This window comes from Thamnophis sirtalis, unplaced genomic scaffold (assembly GCF_051295495.1).
Source record: "Thamnophis sirtalis isolate CommonGarterSnake01/CBP01778 unplaced genomic scaffold, rThaSir2_p1.2 scaffold_2, whole genome shotgun sequence".
Taxonomy (NCBI): Eukaryota; Metazoa; Chordata; class Lepidosauria; order Squamata; family Natricidae; genus Thamnophis; species Thamnophis sirtalis.
Genome location: NW_028261382.1, coordinates 90,297,193 through 90,319,256, shown reverse-complemented (window position 1 = coordinate 90,319,256; position 22,064 = coordinate 90,297,193).

Here is a 22,064-nt window from a genome sequence, read left to right as displayed (position 1 = left end):
GTTCTCTCATTTTATGACATATCACATTCTTTTCCATATGCATTATGATGAATAAAGAATTTTCTGGATGCATATTTTATGGTAAAAACCATTATGTTTTCTATAGTAGAACAAATATGGAACATTAATCAGGAACAGTTTGCATTGCCAGGGTTGCCTAATTTTTGAAGCAAGTCATCTGGAAGCTTCCTAACATGAATGGTTTTGATTAAAATCTGTATAGGCTGACATTTTTGTAGCTCTGTGCAAAATGAATTTGATTTGGAAGTGATTCAACATGTACCAACATCTTGATTCAATGACAATTTTTTCCCAAAATGGGGCAGGAAGGAAGGAAATGTTTCATAGTTTCATCAAAGCATCAACATTCCTTCTGATGGTAATACTCCTATCATGGTTGGCCCTGGTTTAGGAATGAGTAAATAAAATAATAATAATCTGTTTGGGGATGCCAAGATCAGCCAAGATTGACACAAATTATGTTTGCCTGAACGAGAATTAGGAATCCTCTTGGTTTGCATTATCAGTCTATTTTGGTGAAATAATTTCTTAATGCTTATTTTTCATGTTAGTGCATCAAAACCTGTGAATCTTCCAGTTATGAAAACTCACCCTGGTTTCACAGTTATAACAGTTGGACAGTGACTGGAAGCATATGCATTATTAATTCTGCAGTGGAAAAAAAATGAAGTTGCCTTTTCATTTTAATTTAGTGTTGCTGAGCTAGTGGCATTTTAGGGCTTATTATTTCCACTTTCTCATAACTATGGGCAAATTTGGATTGATAATCAGGGGGTCATTTGCAACGAGAAGCTGTGCTAGTTTGCATATTATGGAGAGCTGTGGACAAATCTGTTGTGTTGCCTATTGTTAGCTCAGCCATGTACTCCTGGCATGTTGCAGTCTCTTTTTCAATTAGGGGGGGGGGGTTCCAATTTGAATTACAGTTGAGACAATAATTGTGAAGCTGATACAAAGCTGGTCACAAATTTTATTGCAGGTAAAGTCTGTTATTAGGACGAATGTCCATATAAAGTCTGGTGCAAACAAACAGACCCCACATATGCAGAGTTTGAGCTAGCTACTTTATTATGTTCTGCCTACAATACAGGAATCTCCCCAGACCTGGCTAACTCCGCCCTTGATCCCTCTTCCCTCCCAGGCTGGGTGCTTCCCAACCAGTGGTGGGTTTCAAAAATTGTTCAAACCTACTCTGTGGGTGTGGCCTCCTTAGTGGGAGTGGCTTGCCGCCCATGTGACTGGAGGGAGTGGCTTGCCGCCCATGTGACCAGATATGAAGATGCCGACAACACTTGTCAGAACCACCTTAAATTACCTCACACACAGTACTGGCATGCATAAGAATATGATGTAAACTTGTTTTTTAAAAGGCATCTTTGGTTTGCATTAAAACAACTTCAACACACACAATGTTCTGATTGCACCACAAACGCAGTAGTCATCCTTACCTTTCACAGAGGCACTGAGTTTTATAAATATGAGCATGATAGTGTAGAATAATCGTATCCAAGGACCAGTGGTGGGTTTCAAAAGCTTTTGGAACCTCTTCTGTAGGTGTGGCCTGTTTTCCGGGTCCACTGGTGGAACCTCTTCTAACCGGTTCGGTAGATTTGATGAACCGGTTCTACTGAATAGGTGTGAACTGCCAGGAACCCACCTCTGTTCCCAACTCACCATCAGGCACCAATGGTTAGATCTAGAACAAGGTGGGGGGAGTAATGTGAGTTCCGCCATGAAACACTTAGCCTCAGTTAGGAATGAATTAAATTAGGACTGAACGAACGTGTCATTGACAGCCTCAACTGAAATTTATTTGTTGATTATCTCAGCGCAGGCCATGCACAACAAATAAACTGAATGAACCACAAAGACATATGGCAAACATATTGAAAAACAGATTTGTGGGTAAACATCCTGGCTGGCTTTTTCAGAAGCCTAAAGCGGATGTTAGCTATTGTTAAATAACTGATTTTACACCGAATTGATTTTACAGACCCGAAACGGGGAAAGTTGGGAAGTTCCCCAAATCGATTCAAATATTGTTGCGGCAACTGCAACAATGATATTAATCTGTGTTTATTTGGGTTTCGGATTTTTTTGGGGGGGGACAACTGCCCTTTGCGTATGGCTATGCATATTGACATAGGCTGTGAAACCAGATGGAAATCTGTAGTCACAGCAGTAAACTGGCTCTGGGCGTGAAACTACTCAACATTTTGAATTATTAAGATATAAATCCAGAAATGTCATTTTGATCCACAATAATCCCAGCAGCAGCACATTAATAATTCATAGTTTAACCACAACTAAATTAGCAGGAGCAAGTAACCTATAAAATCTTTAAAACCTTCAGACAACTCTCTGGAAACTTTCCATTTTTAAAAAGCTTTTACCTGAGAGATGATGGAAGCTGGGGGCAATGGGTTCCTCTGTCTGGTGATTCCAGATGTGGAAACTCCTACCCTGTTTCCCTGAAAATAAGACCTCCCCGGATGATAAGCCCAATTGGGCTTTTGCGCACATGAGCTAAAATAAGCCCTCACCTGAATATAAGACCTCCCCAAAAAATAAGCCCTACCAAAAATATTGCAACACAGCAGCAGCCATGAGGTGATCAAGCTCATCGCCTCCTGCATCTCAAAAATAATAAGAGCTCCCCGAAAATAAGGCCAAGCACTTATTTTGGGGATCAAAAGAAGATAAGACCATGGTAGCTACACAGCCTTCATCTTATTGTAATGCAAGCATCATCTCAGCACATGGGGGCCAGCTTGGGCATGGCCAGGCTTGACGTCCCTCGTGTCAGGAGCACTTGTGGTGGCCTTAGCACTCTGCCAGTGAAAACACGCCCCCAAGCTCCATTTTCAGCTGCCATGGCCTCCTGCCACCCTCTGCCAGTAAAATGCCCCCCTGAGCTCCATTTTCACTGGCAGAGGGTGGCAGGAGGCCGTGGCAGCCGAAAACAGAACTCGGGAGCCTGTTTTTGCTGGCAAAAACACTGTGGACTGGTTCTTTGCTGTTTCCAGGGCGGTCCCACAAGCCAGATCTAAGTATCCCAAGGGCTGGATCTGGTCCCTGAGCCTTGAGTTTGACATCCCTGCTCTAGAGCGAGTAACTGCCTCCTTGTTGTTGTTTTTTTTTTAAAAACTCAAGTGAAAATTCACTTAACAAATGTCTCATTTAGCTCAATTATGGTCATACGTCAAGGACTACCAGAGATATAGGCTACACTATCTCACTATGATATGTTTTCAAGACTTAAAAATTCATATTTAAATTAACCGAGGCTCTGCTTCTGCCACGATGCCGAAGTCAATGTGCAAAGGGTTTGCTGGTGTTGATCCAGTTTTAATAAACTATTATTAAAGTCTACTTCTGCTCAGCATATCAATATCAAGAATGTTCCATTATCAACTAGATAATGCGATGTTTTTCTGGCTTCTCAGAGGCGCCTTTTTCATCTGTTCTGGCCACAGGAGGTTGGACTTAATAATTCCTTACAATGCAATCTTACATAAAAATCACATTGAAATAGCTATTCTTGAGAATATTAAGGCAAGCGGTGAGGAACAAAAAATTTGCATGCTGTAGATTAATTGGATAAGAATAAGATTATTCCTTCCCTAATAATGCCAGATTAGAATATTGTATATTATGATAGTTAAAATGGATTTTTAAAGCATACTTATCCTGGGTATTTGGTAATATAACAGATAGTTATGACACCAATTCAAGCAGCCTAAGAGTTTAGAGCCAAGGGCACTGCAGACTATTAACTGTGAAAGCAATAGCACTTAGACTTATATAACACTTCACAGTGCTTTACAGCCCTCTCTAAGACATTTACAGAGTCAGCATCTTGCCCCCAACAATCTGGGTCCTCATTTTACCAACCTTAGAAATATGGAAGGCTGAAGCAATAGCAACTAAATTTATATACCACTTCACAGTGCTTTACAGCCCTCTCTAAGTGATTTACAGAGTCAGTGTTGTGGCCCGCCAGCGGCCAGCAGAGCTGGCAGCAGATTCAGACAGTGAGGAGGTTGGGGAGGAACATGGGCCAGTCCTGGAGTCTGGGGAAGGCTCTGATGAGGGCTCTGTGTCAGAGACAGAGAGTGGCCAGAGCCGTATGGTAGTTATCAGCTGCCTTCAGAGTCAGACATCAGTGAGGCAAACAAACAGCTGGAGTCTGTTCCCAGTGTGCGCATGCGCAGAGCTTCCAGACGAAGGGAACAGCTAAGGAACAAGGGTCGACTTGGGAGTAAGGCCACAGATGGATGATGAATGGCCCGTCCCAGAGGAAATAAAAGAGGAGCAAAAGGGGAGTGGAGTTTGCAGGAGACAATTAGTTCGCTTAATTGGTTCGTGATTCTCTGAGACTCCTTGCCAAGTTTTGCAGATATCGGCCTGGCAGCTCTCCAAGCCAGATAAGGTCTGTGACCGTAAATCCTCCTTTGAAAGACTTTGCCACCTGTGAATGAGCAGAACTCACTGTAAATTAATAAAAGGGTTTTTTGACCAGGACAAGGAGTTTGCTTCATGCTCTTGGGAAGCCTAGGTCAGAACAGTCAGCATCTTGCCCTCAACAATCTAGTCAGAGCTGAAGAAGCTTCTTGGATGAGAAGCAAAACGTCTTCAAAGAAAAACCAGAAAATCCAGTTGCCTCTTAAAAAAGAGAATCTTTGGGACAACAACAAAGAAACAACATTTCAGAAGCTGCTCGTGTGTCGCCATCCTGGTTCCTTCTTTTTTGACAAGTTTTTTTTATTATTATTCTGACGTGCTGTGAATTTATCACAGCATTCCCTTCCTCCATGCTGGATTTTTTTTCCCCACTGCAATTTCTTTATTTAGGTATTATTGACAGGAATAGAATAATGATGTGGGCTTAAACCTGTCTGGAATAATCTTTTTTTTTATTTTATTTTATTTTATCAATTTCATATATACATTCACAATTATATGATCTCATACCTGTTATTAATAATATGTATTTATAACAATTTTTCCCTACTGTTGACAATATACTTGAAGATTGCTTTTTTATCATCCCATAGATCCATCTTATCTTACAACAGTCCTATTTCTTCTTCCCTCCCTCCCTCTTTCCTTCCCTCGTTTCTTCTCTCCTACTCCCCTTCCTTCCCTCCCTCCTTCCCCTTCCCTCCTTCTCTCCTTCCCTCCTTCCTTCCCTCCTTCCTTCCCTCCTTTCTTTTCTCCTTCTCTCCTTCCTTTCTCCCTTCCTTTCCTCCTTCCTTCCCCCTTCCTTCTCTCTTACATTCCCTCCTTCCTTCCCTCCTTCCTTCCCTCCTTTCTTCTCTCCTTCCTTCCCTCCTTCCTTCCCTCCTTTCTTCTCTCCTTCTCTCCTTCCTTCCCTCCTTCCTTCCCTCCTTGCTTCCCTCCCTCCTTCCCTCCCTCCTTCCTACCCCCTTTCTTCTCTTTCTTCTCTCCTTCCTTCCTTCCTCCTCTCCTTTCCCTTCTCTCCTTCCCCTTCCTCCCCTTTACCCTTCCCCTCTTCTTCCCATTCCTCCCCTCTTTTGTCTGGAATAATCTAACGACTGAAATAAGGTTGCATTTTGGAGAAGGATGACGGCAGCTTTCTAAGTTTCCAAGAAGCCCTTAAGCAAATGGTAACTAATATGAATGAATCTGAGCAGTAATATTCCCCACTGAAAGGCAAAAAAAAAATTCATTTCTCTGTCTGGATTTAGTAAACGGCGTCTGTGTAATATATTGTAGATATTTGACTTTTGTTACAAATGCTTTTTTTTCTTTTCTTTTCAAAAGTCCTTCGCTATCTTATTGTTCTGTAAATACCATCAAAGCGATTTAACCAGACTAGAAATTCCCTTGAATGCTGGCCTTTTCAGACGTAGTGGTGGTGTTTTTTCTTTTCTTTTTACCATTTAAAAGTGGTTTTAAGGCCAAAGACTGGTAGGAAAACGGGGAAAAATAATTAAAAATGACTCAGAAATAGGGCAGCTAAAGATGCCCGGGGACGCTTTTTAAATGATGCTGTCGCTTCAACTTCTGTGCTCCTAGGGAAATAGGTTGCTAATACAAGCTGTCAAATATGGAAGGGGAAACCATTTAAAAAAATGTGTCAGGCTGTTGATGAATATTCTGCCTAAAAGGGTATCTAATTGGTGTCAGTTTCTCATCCTTCCTTCAATAGTCTTGTGGCACATGCAGTCAGGTGCCTCGAAAGGGTTCCACCACAAAACCGCGGACGACAAAATCGCGGTCGACGAAAGCGCGTATGTGACGTCATCACAGCGCGATGAAAAAGATCGAAAAATGTAAAAATAAAGCGAAAACCTTACCCTAACCCCCCCCAAACCTAACCCTAAACCTAACCCTTAACCTAACCCTAAACCTAACCCTTAACCTAACGAAAAACCTAACGCTAACCCTTAACCTAACACTAAACATAACGCTAATGCCCTAAACCTAACCCTAACCCTTAACCCTAACCCTAACCCTTAACCTAACACTTACCTTTATGTGAATCGGCTTGCTGTAATTTAATTTTTATTTCAATTTTTCGATCTTTTTCGTCGCATTGTGATGACGTCACATACGCGATTTCGTCGACCGCACTTTTGTGGAACGCGGTTTTGACGGGTCACACCTCGAAAGTACTGATGGGGAACCTTTTCAGCACCCAGTGCCCAAACTGGAATGTTTGTGCATGTGCCTGCACCAGAAGCCCAAAACCACAAAGAACAGCTGGCTGGCACACACCTGCCTGTTTTTTGGGCATTTTCAGGCTGTTTTGGGGGGCATTTTCAGGGCCAAAACCAACCCGGAAAACAGCCTGAAAATGGCCCGGAAAACGGCCTGGTTTTTTGGCCATTTTTTGGCTCATTTTCAGGCCATTTTCCAGTGCTCCAGTGCCCGCGAAGACGAGCTGGTGAATGCACAGGTACCCACAAAGAGGGCTCTCCATGCCACTTCTGGTACGTGTGCAGTAGTGGGTTTCGGCTCCTGTTGAAACCAGTACGCTGCAACGGAAGCTGGGCATGCACCATGGGCCAGCTGCGCATGCCACAGAAACGGGCCAGCTGCGCACGCATGCGCATCCACCGCTGTGATGCTCCAGCTGCTCAGCGGAGCTTTGCTGATCAAAACCTTTTTAAAGCATTAGATTCAGTGGTCTTTGATCTGCAACCATCCGTTTTAGTGACTGTTCAAAGCTACCACAATTAGTTGGGAATTAGTTGTTTAGCGGAGTGATGTCATTCGGGGAAAAACCGTTCCTGTGTCTAGTTGTTCTGGTGTGCAGTGCACAATATCGTATTTTTGAGGGTAGGAGTAGAAACAATTTATGTCCAGGATGTGAGGAGTCTGTAAATATTTTCACAACCTTCTTTTTGACTCGTGCACTGTACAGGTCCTCAATGGAAGGCAGGTTGACCGTAATTGTTTTTTTTCTGCAGTTCTAATTTTCCATTGAAATCTGTGTCTGTCTTGTTGGGTTGCAGAACCAAATGAGACAGTTACGGAGGTGCAGATGACATACTCAATAAATCCTCTGTAGAACTGTATCAGCAGCTCCTTGGCCAATTTGAGCTTTCTGAGTTGGCGCAGGGCTGTTATCAGAGGGACTGACGTAAAGCAGAAAGTGGTAAGATCCAAAGTGGTTCCTCGTCTTTAAGGAGAAGAAAGCAATTTCTGCTGATTGTCCCTCTCTCTCTCTTCTATTTTCCCTCCCTCGGTTTTATCCTCCAAAATGGACTGGGAGCAAGAAGGACAGAATCAATCTACTTTATATTTTCTGCCACTCAAGAGATCTCTGCACTCCCTCGGTTTTTAACAGGGTGATTTAGATCGGAAGTGTCAAACTCAAGGCCCTGGGGGGGTCAGATCCAGCCTACGAGGTGCTTAAAGCTGGACCAGCCCGCAGTGCCTCTGCCAGCAAAAACAGAGCTTGGTTTTCACTTGTAGAGGGTTTCAGGAGGCTGTCCTGGCCAAAAAACGGGCCCGGGGAGGCTGTGCATAGCCCCCCCCCCCCTTCGAGGTCTATTTTCCACTGGCAAAAGGCTAGCAAAACTAAAGCTAATAACAAAAGGAGAAATGTTTTCCCTTTTGCATTTGAGACTACAAGAAGGGACAGGAAAGGCGAAAGAGGAAGAGGAAGGACAAAGACAAAGAAGAAAAATGGGAAGAGAGAGAGCAAGGAAGGAAAAATAAGGAAAGAGGGAAAGGAAGGAAAAAGGAGAACAAAGAGAGAAGAGGGAACTGGCAAAAAGAAGAAAAGGATAGAAGGAAGGAAGGAAGGAAGGAAGGAAGGAAGGAAGGAAGGAAGGAAGGAAGGAAGGAAGGAAGGAAGGAAGGAGGAGGGAGATTATAATGAGAGGGAGGGAAGGTCTGAGGGAAGTCTGCCTTAACCCTTGCCCATCACAGGTGTTCCTGACATGAGTGATGTCAAGGTGGCCGCCCCCACCCTGGCCACACACCCCACCCCGAGGTCAAACACAAACCTGATATGGCCCTCAATGAAATCAAGTTTGACACCCCTGATTTAGATTTTCTGCAAAATGTAGGAAAGAAAGTTTCAACCTCTGGGAGGATCCATTGCTGTCTAACCTCCACCCTTGTGGATCATTGGAATCCATGACCTTGTCTCTATGTCACGTGCATAGCAGTGGTGGGTTTCAAAAATTGTTTGAACCTACTCTGTGGGTGTGGCCTCCTTTGTGGGAGTGGCTTGCCACCCATGTGACCGGATGGGAGTGGCTTGCCGCCCATGTGACCAGATATGAAGATGCCAACGACACTTGTCAGAGCCACCTTAAATTACCTCACACACAGCACTGGCATGCGTAAGAATAGGATGTAAACTTCTTTTTGAAAAGGCATCTTTGGTTTGCGTTAAAACAACTTCAACACATGCAATGTTCTGATTGCACCACAAACACAGTAGTCATCCGTACCTTTCACAGAGGCACTGAGGTTTATAAATATGAGCATGATAGTGAGAATAATCATATCCAAGGACCAGTGGTGGGTCTCAAAATTTTTTGGAACCTCTTCTGTAGGTATGGCCTGCTTTCCGGGTCCACTGGTGGAACCTCTTCTAACCGGTTCGGTAGATTTGACGAACTGGTTCTACCGAATAGGTGCGAACTGGTAGGAACCCACCTCTGGTGCATAGTTTACTTCCCCTTTCCTCCCCCCCCCAAGATGGCGGCACTTTTAGACACTGCGGTTTTGAGCTCCTGGTGCCACAGTAGAGTTAGGCAAAAATATTTGCACACACTAGTTTTTTTTCTTTTTCTTTCTTTTGTCGTTTCTGTTATAATTTTGCAGCAGTGAAGTTAAAACCAATTTTGTTGTATTTAAGTACAATGACGATCAATATTATACTTATACTTATTTGTCCCTTCTGCACTCTGCTAAGCTAGCTTCTGCTGCATTTACACATCACGCTGAGCTATAAACCGGCTGTAGCAAGTTTATGGCTGGGTTCGCACAAAATGTTGTATCGTAAATCATGGCTTTAAACCAACAATGGCTAGCTTTGCTCAGGGCGTTAAATAAAATCGGCAATATGCCTTAGCAAGGGCTATCAATCCACTCTTCTCGTTTTCCCTAGCCAGCCAAAGATATCACATTCCTAAATAATTTGTATTTGTATTTGTATTTTATTATTTGTATGCCGCCCTTCTCCGGGAGGACTCAGGGCGGCGAACAATTCAAGGGGAAAAAAAGGGGGAACATAAAAAGACAAAATACAAATAATAAAAGTAGACAACAGTCGCACAACCATACATGTCGAGAGGGGAGGGAACTCATCACCCCCAGGCCTGCCGGCAAAGCCAGGTTTTGACGGCTTTTCGGAAGGCCTGGAGAGAGGTGAGGGTCCGAATCCCTGCGGGGAGTTCATTCCAGAGGGCCGGAGCTGCCACAGAGAAGGCCCTCCCCCGGGTAATAGCCAGGTGGCATTGGCTGGTAGATGGCACCCGGAGGAGGCCAACCCTGTGAGATCTAATGGGTCTGTGGGAGGTAATTGGAAGCAGGCGGTCTCTCAAGTAATCCCAGACCTTCTCTACAAGCCACTTTATGAAGATGGGCAAGGACGGGAGAAGAGCGAAGTGAGACCATGCAAAATAAAACTTTCTACGTCCTCCACATGCTTCCAAATATTCTCCTTCGCACGCTCCAGCTAAAGATTCCAGGTGGGCTATGAAACGGTTTGATTTTTGCCCCGGTTATAGAAGGACAACCGGTACTCTTGACTAAATGCACCCTTGGTCCAATTAACACAAAACAGCTCCGAATATACGGCACACCTCATGCAGGGCCAGATGTCATGGGCTAGACAAGAAGCAGTGGGTGGAAACTAATCAAAGAGAGAAGGCACTTAAAACTAAGGAGACGTTTCCTAACAGTGAGAACAATTAATCAGTGGAACAGAAGTTGCCTCCAGAAGTTGTGAATTATACAACACTGGAGGTTTTTAAGAAGATGTTGAATAACCATTGTCCCATCACGATGCAGAGGGTCATCGTTGGCTCACTCTGGCCTCCCGGATGTCAGTTGCTTTTCACAGCTGCCAGTGTTGTGATGCCCCACCTCCCGCCAGTCAGCTGGTCTTTGGCTGGGCTCATCAGCCTCTGGACATCAGATTCCCACCAGCCAGCACCAGTTCAGGGGTTCTTTTCCCACCTCAGGGGACAGAGAGAGGGGAGGGAGAGAGGTGGGGAGAGAGGGGGATGGGAAAGAGAGAGGGGGAGGGAAAAAGAGAGCTAGAGACAGAGAGAGAGAATGAGGAAGAGAGAAGGAGAGAGGGGGGAAGGAAAAAGAGATAAAGAGAGAGACAGAGAGACCAAGAGAGAGCGGGAGAGAGAGCGGGAGGGAGGGAAAGCGAGTGAGAAAGAGTCAAAGAGAGAGAGAGAATGAGGGAGAGAGAAGAAGAGGAGGAGAAGAAAGAGAGAGAGAGACTGAGAGAGGGGGAGAGAGAGAGAGGGAGGGAAAGAAAGAGAGAGAGAAGAGACACAGAGATAGAGAGAGACAATCATGTGACTGGGTGGGAGTGAGTGACGTCAAATTGTCAACCCACATCCAGGCTTTGTGACTCCTGGTGTTTTCTGTGGGAAACATGTCCAAATGGCTCGTTGAGTTTGTAAAGTTTCAGACCCTGGGTATAGGGTTTCCTCCCTAAGCAGTGGGTTAGACTAGAAGACCTTCAAGGTCCCTTCCTTGTTATTCTATTCTATTTGCTGCTTTTTTTTTTAAAAAATGAAAGTTTGTTTGTTTTACAGCTTTGAAACTCACTCGGTATCCCAGGAAACCAGAACAGGAAGTTCATTCCTCTGCTTTGCTCACCTGGGATCAAAGCTCAGCTGCTCCTTTCAGAAATAAACAGACTGTAGAACAAGCCTAAATGGATGCACAGCTTCCCCAGGGCTCCTGCAGGCATTTTGGGGTATTTTTTTTTAAAGCAGGGAGCTTCCCTCCCTCCCCTCCTCGCTTTCTTCTTCCATCATCAATGCTCTCCTTTGCCTGCTGCCATTCATCTCCAGGTTCAGCTCCTTTCTCCCCTGGTACAGGGAAGGCTCAGATGTTGGGTGGAGGGAAGAGCATCATCTGGCTGGAAAATACACCAAGAGTAAATCTCACCCCCACAGAGACTTTTCTTTAAAGATCTGTCCTGGGATATATCTTGATCAAAAGGATTTTGCAGAGCAGTGCAGAAAGAATGTTATTTTGAACAAAGAGCCTTCTGCTGTTGTTTGCTAAGCTTTTCTTTCTTTCTTTCTTTCTTTCTTTCTTTCTTTCTTTCTTTCTTTCCTTCCTTTTTTCCTCGCTTCCCCCTCCCTCTTTCCTCCCTCCCTCCCTCATTCATTCATTCATTCACTTTCTTTCTTTCCTTCCCACCTTCCTTTTTTCCTTCCCTTCCTCACTCTTTTCCTTCCTCCCTCTTTCCTCCCTCCCTCCCTCCCTCCCTCTTTCATTCATTCATTCATTCACTTTCTTTCTTTTCTTCCCACCTTCCTTTTTTCTTTCCCTTCCTCACTCTTTTCCATCCTCCCTCTTTCCTTCCTTCCATCCCTCTTTCTTTCTTTCCTGTCTTCCTTTTTTCCTTCCTTCCCTCCTTCCCTCTTTCTTTCTTTCTTTCCTTCCCTCCTTCCCTCCCTCCCTCCCTCCTTCCTTCCTTCCTTCCTTCCTTCTTTCCCTGCCTCCCCAAATTATTTTTACATAGCGCTGCTTGTGCCTCGCTCTGTTAATGCTAGTATTTTCTATACACTGTTAGTTACAGACTGTGTTATTTGGATGACAAGAGGATTGCTGTGGCCTGCCAGTGGCCAGCAGAACTGGGAGCAGATTCAGACAGTGAGGAGGTTGGGGAGGAACATGGGCCAGTCCTGGAGTCTGGGGAAAGCTCTGATGAGGGCTCTGTGTCGGAGGCAGAGAGGGGGCCAGGGCCATATAACAGTTATCAGCTGTTATCACAGTCAAACATCAGTGAGGCAGATGAACAGCTGGAGCCTGTTCCCAGTGTGCGCATGCGCAGAGTTGCCAGATGAAGGGAACAGCTAAAGAACAGAGGTTGACTTGGGATTAAAGCCACAGGTGGACGATGAATGGCCCCTCCCAGAGGAAATAAAAGAGGAGGAAAGGGGAGTGGAGTTTGCAGGAGACAATTAGTTCGCTTAATTGGTTCGTGACTCTTTGGAACTCTTTGCCAAGTTTTGAAGATACCGGCCTGGCAGCTGTCCAAGCCAGATAAGGTCTGTGACTGTAAATCCTCCCTTGAAAGACTCTGCTGGATGTAAATGAGCAGAATTCACAGTAAATTAATAAAAGGAGTTTTTGTGGGGACAAAGAGTTTGCTTCATGCTCTTGGGAAGCCTCAGTCAGAACAAGGATAAGGTATGAGAACTGATTCCTATCAGCTCAGGGAGGATCCAGTGATTGTGTGCAGCTCTTCTCTGACTTCCACCCGCAACACCAAAACCTAATTTGATATTTTATTGTGGATCTTATCCAGACAACCAGTAATGCTACATCCAAACTGCTCACCTGAGATGAACGGAGTAGTCCATGTGTACCTAACAGCATTGAGCCCTCATCTGTCACCTGAACACTTCTGTTTTGGCCCAGTTTTCTTTAGAAGTTCATCATGTAGAAGCTCCCTTCAAGAGATTAACCAATGTCATGGTCTTTTAATCAATTTAACGCCAAATCCTCAGTTTTCTCCTCCAAAATTTTTGATGGGATTTGTTCTTATTGTTAGATGCAAAGTCATGTCCAACCCACTGCAACCCCATGGACAACGTTCCTCCAGGACTTCCTGTCCTCTGCCATCCTCTGGAGTCTAATTAAGGTCACTCCTACTGCTTTGGTGACTCCATCCAGCCACCTCATTCTCTGTTGTCCCCTTCTTCTTTTGCCTTCAATCTTTCCCAGCATTAGGCTCCTCTCCAGTGAGTCCTTCCTTCTCATTAGGTGGCCAAAGTATTTGAGTTTCCTCTTCAGGATCTGGCCTTCTAAAGAGCAGTCAGGGTTGATCTCCTTTCGGACTGACCAGTTTGATCACCTTGCTGTCCAAGGGACTTCTCCAGCGCCATAGTTCATGTAGACTAGGGAGCACATAAAAAGTTTGATCTTCTCCCATCTTCAGAGAAAGGTTAGATGAGCCTGCTTGAGTTCCAGGCATCAATTTGTCCTCAAGAGTCCCCCAAGTTCTCCGCAGTGTTGGAAATGTAACTTGGCTTTAGGATCTTTCTATCATACGTGGTGGTTATGTACAAAAGCCAAGCATTTTTGGCGTCTGATAAAGATGTGGTTGAAAGGGATGCAGTCCAAGGGACTTGCAGGAGTCTTCTCCAGCATCCTAGTTCAAAGGCCTCAACTCTTTGGTGCTCAGCCTTTCTTATGGTCCAACCTTCACAGCCACATATTGAACTCTTTTGACTATAGACACTTTTCTTGGCAGAGTGATGTCTCTAGCTTTCTTCGCCAGGAGCAAGCGTCTTTTAATTTCTTGGCTGCAGTCCCCATCTGTGATGATCTTGGAGCACAGGAAATAAAATTTATCACTACCTCCATTTCTCCCCCATCTCCTCCCCCCAGGAGAGGGTCAGATGCCATGATCTTAGTTTTCCTAATGTTGAGTTTGAAGTCAACTTGGATTGCTGGACTTCCCATTAACCCCACTCAAATCAATTTTCAAATCAATTTTGGCGATTCCCCCGAGCCTACTCACTTTCTTTGTTCTAATTTTAATAATAATTTTAATGATGCACTGAAATGGGCAACTGGCGCATTACTGAATGGTAGATGCAGCCCTGGGCTTAAGAAGATTGTGCATCCCATCCAGAGGTGGGTTCCTACCAGTTTGCACCTATTCGGTAGAACCGGTTCGTCAAATCTCCCGAACTGGTTAGAAGAGGTTCCACCAGTGGACCTGGAAAGCAGGCCACACCCACAGAAGAGGTTCCAAAATTTTTTGAAACCCACCACTGGAGGAGAGAGATGCACAGAGAGAGAGAGAGAGAGAGACAGACAGACAGACAGACAGACACAGAAAGAGAATCACATAGAGAGACACAGAGGGAGGGCGGGAGGGAGGGAGGGGCAAAGAGACACACACACACACACACACACACACACAGACTCACAGAAAGAGAAAGAGAAAGAAAGGAAGGAAGAAAGGAAGAAAAAAAAAGAAAAAGTGAGAGAGATGAAAGAAAAAAAGAAAAAAGGGACAGAGAGACAAAAGAAAGAAAAGAAAGAGAGAGAGAGAGAGAACACATGGCCGGCAAGCCACTCCCACCAGGTCACATGGCCGGCAAGCCACTCCCACAAAGGAGGCCACACCCACAGAGAAGGTTCGAAATTTTTTTGAAACCCACCACTGATCCCATCTTAAAGTTCTCATGAGACCCAAACTAGGGTTGAATTTATTTGACATTTGCAACCTAGACCTGCCTACATCTATTTTTTACCGGGGTTTAATACTTGTGGAAAGTTTCGCCGGTGCCTTCTTGTTCACACTTAATTTGCTCTTGACTCCTCTTTGCGCCTTCCACCATAGCTGTGAAGGACTTTCCAATTTAGGAAACACATGGTCTGATAAGAAAGGTGAAAGGAACTGAAGACCAGCAGTCCTGTTAACACCTCAAAGACTTCCAGGGATCCTCATTAGACCATCTTCGTGTCGACATCCAAAGAATGTTCCTTTGAACATGTGCAAAACTAACATGCCTGAGTTGTGAGGAACTGGAAAATTGAGTGGATTGAGAACATCATGAACAACTGACCATCTGTAAATATATTCAAACAAACCAGCATGACATGAAGCTTCTCTGTCTCTTCTCTAAATGTAAACTGAGACCAAACCGCACTCCTTACAAGCACTGATGATGCTACCTAGTTGGGTAATGAAATGCCTGCAAGAAAACCACCAAGCTCAGAGAGCACCATGGACCCCTCATTTCAACATGAGGTACAAATATTCTCCTTTATCAGTTCTCTTGGAGGACGGAAGCCATGTGGGTTGCAACTCCGGAAGATGATCCTGAGAATCCCTGTGTCAGGCCTGCAATTATATTCCTTTTAGAATTGTGGCCTGCCACACTTTCTCTTATTTCATTATGCTGTTTCATTAGTATAGTTGATGGGAGGGGGGAATAGACAGGAGTAGGATTGTGGAATGTATTGTTTTCATTCTTTTCTAGAAGACCAAGGTCATCTTTTATCTCTGCACTTTGACACCTGACCGGAAGCAGCTGGGTGTGGACTCCAGCGTGGAAGAAGAAGATTGCACCATTGTGGGTGTGGGGACAAGATCATGAACTTTTAACTGGGTGGAATTCTGATGTCATTTCCAGAATTGGGATTAACACAGATGTGCCTTAGATGTCTGCTTTATTAAATTGGAACTTTAAGGATCGTTTTGCCTTGGACTCTGATTTAATTCTACATGATACTTGGAACACTGACACCCTGCTTACCTGCTTCTTAGAGAGGCTGGTACAAAAACATCTTCACACCTATGGATTGGTGGGAATCCACACTGTTCAGTTGGGAGGGATTCCTAAGTTACTTTATCATGGATTCTATAGCCTGAGGGACCTAGTGCCTGTTTTGAATGTTTAGGTTTTAGGTTTAGGTTTATTAGATTTATATGCCGCCCTTCTCCCAAGGACTCAGGGCGGCGTACAACATTAAAAGAAACACATAATACAAAAGTTAAAAAAAATTAAATAGAATATCCCAAACAAACCTAATTAGAATTGACAATAACATTTTTTTTTAATTAAAATTAACAGTGATCAATAATTTGTTTTGTTCAGGCCAGGCTGGCTTGCTGGAAAAGCCAACTTTTTAGGGCGCGTCGGAAGGACCGGAGGTCGGGGATTATGTGAAGCTCTGGGGGCAGCTCATTCCAGAGGGAAGGGGCTCCCACAGAGAAGGCTCTTCCCCCTGAGGGTCGCTAGCCGACACTGTCTGGCCGATGGCACCCTGAGGAGGCCAACTCTGTGGGATCGCACTGGACGGTGGGAGGCTACTGGTGGCAGTAGGTGGTCTCGCAGGTACCCTGGGCCTAAGCCATGGAGCGCTTTAAAGGTCATAATTAGTACCTTGAATCACACCCAGAAGACAACCGGCAACCAGTGCAGGCCGACTAAAAGGGGTGTAACATGGGAGCACCTAGGTGCCCCCATGACTTGCCTTCACCCCTTTTCAATAAAAAACATTCCTTTTGAAATACCAGGTTTTCAGGAGTCTACACTTCCTTGAAAGGGGGTGGGGATGAGGCTCCTTTCTCTTTTTCCTTTGAAAAAAAGTAATGGGGGGGAGGGGAGAGTAAGAACTGATGTGATGACATTTTAAGGGAGAGGGAAAAATCCAGAGAAAGTGGTCCTAGACTTACCAGCACTGGCTATGGCTCTGCCAAATCCTGGCACGGAAGTCTGAAGAATTGATTGATTGATTGATTGATTACATTTATATGCTGCCCTTTTCCCCGAAGGGGACTCAGGGCGGCTCACAATTCAATCAGGGAAGGGGGGTACAGACAGGGAATAAAAAAGACGAACATAACAATACATAATTTAAAAGCACACAACAGTCATACCATTCGAGGAGGGGGGCAACAGCTCTTTAGCCCCAGGCCTGTCGGAACAGCCAGGTTTTAAGGGCTTTGCGGAAGGCCTGGAGGGTTGTGAGGGTTCGAATCTCCACGGGGAGCTCGTTCCAGAGGGCCGGAGCAGCCACAGAGAAGGCTCTCCTCTGGGTAGTCGCCAGTCGGCATTGGCTGGCGGATGGAATTCGGAGGAGGCCTAATCTGTGGGATCTAATCGGTCTATTGGAGGTAATTGGCAGCAGGCGGTCTCTCAAGTACCCAGGTCCAATACCATGAATTACACTGAGTGGGAAGAAAAACTTCCAAAACTGCAATACTGTGTAATAATTCCAGCAAATTATTTCTCGAAAATAACGGCTTCTTTGTAGGTCTCAGCCCTGTGCAATAAATCCTGCTCTGCTTTGCGCACCCCATATATCAGTCTGGCCTTCTAAACCCAAAGAGTTTATGGTCAGGAACCCTACAGTATTAAATTAGTTTTGTCATTGGGGTTTCTATTGCCACCAGGTTTACAGCAAAGAGCCGAGGTGGCGCAGTGGTTCAATGCAGCACTGCAGGCTACTTCAGCTGACTGCAGTTCTGCAGGTCGGCTGTTCAAATCTCACCGGCTCAGGGTTGACTCAGCCTTCCATCCTTCCGAGGTGGGTAAAATGAGGACCCGGATTGTTGTTGGGGGCAATATGCTGACTCTGTAAACCGCTTAGAGAGGGCTGAAAGCCCTATGAAGCGGTATACAAGTCTAACTGCTATTGCTATATTGCTATTGCTAAATTTTGGCCGGGGTCATATCGCTTGGATTCTCCTCCCCCATTCCAATTTGTTCTGGGGTGGTGGTGGAGAGAAAGGGATCTCAGCTGTGCCGAGACACTTAGCTCACATTTAAGAATTGCAGGTTGCTTTCATTCTCTTGAAGCGATCCATTTCTTCTTTGGGTGGGAAAACATTAATCAGAATGGAAGGCCTTGTCTGCATTTGTGCATATCTGTGTCAATGCTGCTCATTTGCAGTCCTAATCAGAAAGTTTACATGAGCCTATACAGTGTATTCTATTACACAAACAAGCCCTAGCGACTGCTGTAGCAAAATAAATTAGTAGCTGTTGTAGACAGCCATGAAAACAATAATAAACATGTTATGAGCAAGGCAAGCCTCTATTGTGTTCAATCTCTCACTTGCAAATTAAGTGCCTACAGATGTATTGCATAAGCCACCCTTGGCTTTCCTTGATAAAAGAGGAAGTACATAAATATACTTCAGAATGACTTTATTTTAATTTCCCCTCTCTAATCAAAGCCTCATTTACTAGTGATTTAATGCATCAAGTCTGTTGGTTGTGCAACCCTTTTAAAGACCTTAAGAGTTGATTTATCTGTCATATAATTGAGGTTACACAGCATGTTAAGTTATAATTTGCTTTTGCATAACTGAATATTTATCATCTGTCTGTCTGTCTATCCATCTATCTATGTATGTATCTATCAACTATCCATTCATCCGTCTGTCCATCCATCATCCATCCATCCATCCATCCATCCATCCATCCATCTATCTATGTATCTATCAACTATCCATTCATCCATCTGTCCGTCCATCATCTATCTATCTATCTATCTATCTATCTATCTATCTATCTATCTATCTATCTATCTATCTATCTATCTATCCATCCATCCATCCATCCATCCATCCATCCATCCATCCATCCATCCATCCATCCATCTATCTGTGCATCCATCCATCCATCCACTCATCTATCTGTGCATCCATCCATCCATCCATCCATCCATCCATCCATCCATCCATCCATCCATCCATCCATCCATCCATCCATCCATCTATCTGGTTTAGCACCTGTCAACCCTGAATCAAACTTGGCTGAAGCCATCTTGTGCTGCTTCACAGATGTCATGCACTATGGAGGGGAGGAGGAGGGGAAATATGTCAGAGTTTGTTACAGCAATCAAATCCAGACAGCACACACAGGTAATGTGATTCAGCAGGCTTCATTAACTTCTCTCTCTCTCTCCCCCTCTCTCTCTCCCTCTCTCTCTCTCTCTCCCTCCCTCCCTCCCTCCCTCCCTCCCTGTCTCTCTCTGTGTGTATGTGTATGTATATGTATATGTATATGTATACTGTATATATCTAATATAGCACATGAGACATACATACAATACCAAGAGTGTTTCTTCCAACGTGGTAGAGATTACAAGCAAATTTAGGCAGATGAAAAAACAGTTTCCAGTTTCAGTTCAGGGTTCAGACTACTTTGTGAGCTCTTAAACAGACTAAGAGCTTTAGTATGAACCAAGCCATGCCCAGGATACCAGCCATCTCTAGCAAATACTGTTAAAACTTCCAAACAGCCCTCATTGGCTGACCCAGTTGCCATGTCTCTTCCAGTCATGAACTCTCAATACTCTAACAAAATAGCTAGACCACTGATGGCTAACCTTTTCCAGACCAAGTGCCCAAAGTGCATTTGTGTGTGTGTGCGTGCACCCGCACCCCTAAAATACAATGCACACACAGGCCGCATGCATGTGTCCTGCACATGCGCATGCCCCCCTGCATTCATCCCACTCCTCAGCATGCACGCACGCTCCCCGCGTGAGGGGGAGAGACCTGAAGACCAGCTGGTCGGTGGGAACCACATGCATGCGCAGCAGAGCTGAGTTGGGGTGATGGCTCGCATGCCCACATAGGGGGTTCTGTGTGCCACATCTTGCACATGTGCCATAGGTTCACCACCACGGAGCTAGACTGTCTCAAAGACAAAGATCTCTCCTATAGGAACCAAGGTCATCGCAACAGGTGGTAGTAGTAGGAGGAGCAGACGTGATTGAGGGAGCCCACCAACTGCTTGGATTGGACAATGTGACCTGTGACACCTGGGGAGGGAAGCGTTTGCTCTTTTAATTACATGGTAACCACGGGAATCTTTTAGAGTTGCTTTTCACTGGCTGTGCCGATATGATGTGCCCAATAAACATGTTCTTTGAGGAATCTCTGTGCCTTGGAGTTCTGATTTATTTGGATGCATTACTCGGAATGCTGCCGGCAGCTTTAATTTGTTTCCTCACTTATATTTAACAATTAAATTTAGATTATGGAAAAAGATGGCCTGATTAATCAAACATATTTACTGAAGTTACAGTAATAATAACTTCAGCACTGGCCAAAGCTTTCTGTCCCAGCTGAATGTCTATTCCCTTTTCAAAGGCCGTGTCAAAAACATTTTAGTAGTCTAAAGAGGATACAATTAAACTATGAGTCATTTTTGCCAGATGGCATTTGTCCAAGAATGAGCACAGTCGGAGCACTAATATTAGCTACAGAAATACATTCTTGACCCTATGGAACCCAAAACGTTCAGCTTCAGGGATGAATCCAAAATTGCATTCAAATTATGGACATGAATCTACATCCCAACTGTTGAATCCTATCTCCTTTGTCTGTCTTTTGACTTTATCAGTTTGCTCATCAGCCTGTTATTGAATCTAGAAATGAATTTTCAAGTAGAGCCCTCCTCCGAGGGTCGAGTATAACATGTAAATTAAATACCGTATTTTTCGGAGTATAAGACACACCCTTCCCTCCAGTGGTGGGTTTCAAAAATTGTTCGAACCTACTCTGTGGGTGTGGCCTCCTTTGTGGGAGTGGCTTGCCACCCATGTGACCGGATGGGAGTGGCTTGCCGCCCATGTGACCGGATATGAAGATGCCGACGACACTTGTCAGAACCACCTTAAATGACCTCACACACAGCACTGGCATGCATAAGAATATGAGGTAAACTTGTTTTTTAAAAGGCATCTTTGGTTTGCGTTAAAACAACTTCAACACACGCAATGTTCTGATTGCACCACAAACGCAGTAGTCATCCTTACCTTTCACAGAGGCCACTGAGTTTTATAAATAGGAGCATGATAGTGTAGAATAATCATATCCAAGGACCAGTGGGGGATTTCAAAAAATTTTGGAACCTCTTCTGTAGGTGTGGCCTGCTTTCCGGGTCCACTGGTGGAACCTCTTCTAACCGGTTCGGTAGATTTGACGAACCGGTTCTACCGAATAGGTGCGAACTGGTAGGAACCCACCTCTGCTTCCCCCCCTAAAACAGCATGGAAAAATGTTGGTGCATCTTATACACCAAATACAGCCATTTTCGGTCTCCCAAAGCCCCTTCCCCACACCCCATTTTTGCGAAAAGGGGCATTTTTTGCAATAACCGAGGCTTTTTTTGCCTTCCCTCAGCCCCCAGTAGCACACTGCAGGCTTCAGCAGGGCTGCAGAGTGCTGCTGGGGGCTGAGGGAAGGTAAAAACTTTTTTTTCTTATTTACCTCTTCGAAATCTTGGTGCATCTTATACACCAAGTGTGTCTTGTAGTCTGAATAATACGGTAAATAGTTTTATTGGATTTTGATAGATGAGAGTGGTAAACTATATACCATATTTTTGGAGTATAAGATGCACCAGAGTATAAGACGCAGCAAGTTTTGAAGAAGAAAAAATTTTTAAGAAGTTTTTGCACTCGGCAAACCTCCCCAAAATGGCCCGTTTTTCCCTCCAAAAATGGGGCATGAATAGCCCTTAGGAGGCTTATAGAGTGGGGAGTGGAGTGGAGTGGAGGAGAGGGGAGGGGAGGGGAGGGGAAGAGAAGAGAAGAGAAGAGAAGAGAAGAGAAGAGAAGAGAAGAGAAGAGAAGAGAAGAGAAGAAAAGTAGAATAACAAAGTTGGAAGGGACCTTGGAGGTCTTCTAGTCCAACCCCCTGCCTTAGCAGGAAACCCTACAACACTTCAGACAAATGGTTATCCAACATCTTCTTAAAAACCTCCAGTGTTGGAGCATTCACAATTTCTGGAGACAAGTTGTTCCACTGATTAATTGTTCTAACTCTCAGGAAATTTCTCCTTAGTTCTAAGTTGCTTCTCTCCTTGATT